Source organism: Palaemon carinicauda, unplaced genomic scaffold (genome assembly GCF_036898095.1).
Source record: "Palaemon carinicauda isolate YSFRI2023 unplaced genomic scaffold, ASM3689809v2 scaffold23, whole genome shotgun sequence".
Lineage (NCBI taxonomy): Eukaryota > Metazoa > Arthropoda > Malacostraca > Decapoda > Palaemonidae > Palaemon > Palaemon carinicauda.
In genome coordinates this window covers 35001-39035 of record NW_027169920.1, presented here as the reverse complement: position 1 = coordinate 39035, position 4035 = coordinate 35001, and positions in this window count along the sequence as shown.

The window sequence follows — 4035 nt, the reverse complement described above, 5'->3', positions numbered from 1 at the left end:
TGTATCTTGGTCCCTAAACCTAATCAAACTTACCGGATGTGTACAGATTTCCGTAAATTAAACAACGTCACTGTCCGGGATGCCTACCCATTGCCACTCATTGAAACACTGCTAGATACAGTAGGAAATGCCTCTTTCATTTCTACAATAGACTTACTGAAGGGTTATTATCAGGTGCAGTTAACCCAAAGAGCCCAGGCCCTTTCTGCCTTTATTACCCCATTTGGGCTCTATGAATATCAGGTAATGGCTTTTGGACTTACTAATGCTCCTGCCACATTCCAGAGACTCATTAACTCCGTCATCCGAGACCTACCAGGAGTTCATGCCTACTTGGACGATGTGGTGGTGGTGGCGACCAACTGGAACGAGCACGTGGTGCGTTTGAGAGGACTGTTCCAACGGTTGGAGGACGCAGGACTCGTCATTAACCTCCAGAAGTCCGTGTTTGGTCGTGGCACCGTGACCTACTTGGGTCATGTAGTGGGAAGCGGTACTGTGCGCCCAAAAGAAGCCAACGTGGAGGCAATCCTTTCCTTCCCTACACCCACGACACGAAAGGAGGTGATGAGGTTCCTCGGGATGGCGGGGTATTACCGTCGCTTCTGCAGCAACTTCTCGACTGTGGCGGCACCCCTCACCACTCTGACTAGCCCTGCTCAGCCTTTCAAGTGGACTCCAGCGTGCCAGACGTCTTTTACCCACATCAAGAACTTCTTGGCTTCTGAACCAGTACTTAAGGTACCTGATTATCTGCGGCCCTTCCACCTGCTGGTTGACGCGAGTGGAATTGGAGTTGGGGCAGTGCTGTTGCAACCAGATCCATCCTCCACCATTCTGCACCCTGTGGCTTTCTTCTCTGCCAAATTGAAGAGTCACCAGGTGGGTTACTCAACCATCGAGAAAGAAGCCTTGTCCCTGATTCTGGCCGTTAACAAGTTCAAATGCTACCTACAGTCTGCTTCATGTCCAATCAAAATATTCACTGACCACAACCCGTTAGCCTTCATCCAGAAATCCAAACTAACCAATCAGAAGATTCTTCGCTGGGCACTTACTCTTCAAGAATACCATCTCGAAATTCACCACATCAAGGGATCAGACAACATCATTGCGGACACCTTATCTCGTGCTCCAACAGGTTAACCTCCTTCATGTCCCACTTCGGAGGTCTTCGGTGGGGGGGTGTCACGGCCACCGTTCTCCTTCCCCCCGCCTGCCTTCCCTGTACAACAAGCTGGTTGTTTGTTAATTGCTTGAGCACTTGTCACGTCTTTTAATTAGCAGTCGCAAGTGGGATTGCTTGCTCCCACCTCAACGTAAGCCAATCAGGATACGCCGTGACTGCTTCTGGCCTGTATATATACAGGGTCTGAGCTTGATCGGTAGTCACTGGCAGCTCATTACTGCTACCCACTGCTACAAGTCTGCCTCCCTCACCTGTATTGTGTATCGTCTTTCGTCTTTGTATCATTTTTGTGAACTTCTCTGCTGTTCGGCTTTTTCGGTTAAGTATTTTGTAACCTGTACCTCTTAATTCCCTTATCTCACCAGTGTGTTGTCCAGTGTTAGGGCAGTTATATTATCTTTATATTTGTGTGTATTATTTTGTGTGTATTATGTTTACTTTATATGTACTGTATATGTTTACTGTGCACTGAATTAAATTAATGTTATGTTACTGAAATATTATTTCAACTTCCCATTCCCAGCATACCACAGTTACATGCGTTTCCCTTGCTTATCTTCACTTTTAATTTTGTTATACCTTGGGTATTCGGTATGCAATTATATTTAACTTTTTTTATTTTCACATTCTAACACCCAAGTTGTGACAATATATATATATATATATATATATATATATATATATATATATATATATATATATATATATATATATATATATATATATCACACGTCTGTATGATTGTATGTGCTTTGTGCAGTCATAAGTTTGATTGTAATGCGTTGGTGTGTTTCTGTGTGTATAGACTTTAGTGCAGGGTTTATATGTAGACTTTGGTTTTGTGTATATTTAGGGAAAGCTTTGTTTTAATAATTTGTGATGTATACGTCTGTAACCTTTTTTTCAATGTTTACATTGTTTGCTATATATGTTGTCACGGTTAGATTAAAATTTATCATGCATATTTTTCTAATTATCAAAGTTTTCCAAACATATAATTGAATAATTCAACATTTATGGAAATGAATGTAAGTCATAATTGGCATTTTGGCAAATATGTCATTCCAAGGTGATTGGTTTTATTTGAGGCATAGTCTTCGTATTGGCGTAATTCCTGTTACATGGTGACAACCTACATTCGATTAGCACCGCAACCTTATGGTGCAGTTCTATATTAATATTGATTTGTTCTAATTATAATAAAATTATCCATAAACTAATCTTTTTGTAAATTATGTAATTTTGTTATTAATTACCGAAGCTTAGTGCATAACAGTAAGTCGGTATTCACGTGTATTGCATAAGTAATGCTTTCTATAGATAACTTATCTTTTTTTCAACCACGATCTTCACTATTGGATTTTATTTGTATTGAGTAAATCGAGAGATATCTTGAGTAAGAAATACTGCACTAGTGGTGAAGGGGTTTGTGTACAACCATGATTAGCAAAGATGTACTATAGTCCATTTCTTTTAGCGATGCATATTTGCACCGACTCGCAGCGGTGCCCTTTTAGCTCGGAAAAGTTTCCGGATCGCTGATTGGTTAGAATTATCTTGTCCAACCAATCAGCGATCCGGACACTTTTCCGAGCTAAAAGGGCACCGCTGCGAGTCGGTGCAAATATGCATCGCTAAAAGAAATGGACTTTAGTTAAGTCACCCATAATAGGTTGGTTTGCTGTGAGCAATCAGACTTATGTCTCCCACCATCACCCATCCGCAGTGGCCAGCATGGTGATGTAAATGTCCAAACCACATATGCATGACTAAGACATGTCTGAGGCCTTTGTCCTGCAGTGGACTAGAAGCGGCTGCATTTGCTATTATTTAGTAATTGGATGTTACCTACTTTATGTATCCGAATTTTTGTATGGAAAATTATAAGGCAGTATGAACAATCAGTTGATATCCTATATAAATAGGGGTGTTAACAATAGAGAATCCCCCCAAATCCTAATTTTCTGAGATATAAAAGACACCACATACCACTTAATTAAGAATAGCAGACATAGCGTAGCATTCAGTTTGTCTTATGACCTCAACTCGACTTGATGTCCGACGTAACTCTACATTTAGGAGAAGCTATTCAGACTGTGAGAGGAAGGAAGTAGTGCCTCTTGGCTCCTTAATATGGTTCCATCACACGATTGTTGTCACAGGAAGCATCCGCAGTTTAGTATATGCGATTATAAAGCGTCTGGCGTCGTTGGTAGAGGCGTAGGTGGAACTGACATCCAGAATGACGCTGAGATGGGCATCGGAGACGACTTCAGGAGAGGGGTGGGGAGATACCCAGACCGAATGTGTGAAATGAGTAAAAATGGGAGAATGAAAGACAGTGACATTTCATTGATTACTATGATCAGGAAGAACTGAGAAATGTATATGCTAGTCAATGAAAGAATCAGTTAAAGTAACGCGAATGTGCTTAAAAAGGAAAAAGAAATTAATAGTTTGGTCAAGAATATAAAAGGAAATTGCATTAAAACTGTTGAATTAAATTAAAAAATCTTGACACTTAATTGCTGACGTAGACATATTGAGTGGATCCGTGTTTTAAAGATGAATTCGAATTGTGTTGCTAACCCTGCATATATTTCAATATTGTTATCATTCTTTATATATATATATATATATATATATATATATATATATATATATATATATATATATATATATATATATATATATATATATACACAGTATATATATATTTATAAATAATTTACACACACACACATATATATATATATATATATATATATATATATATATATATATATATATGTATGTATATATATATATATATATATATATATATATATATATATATATATATATAT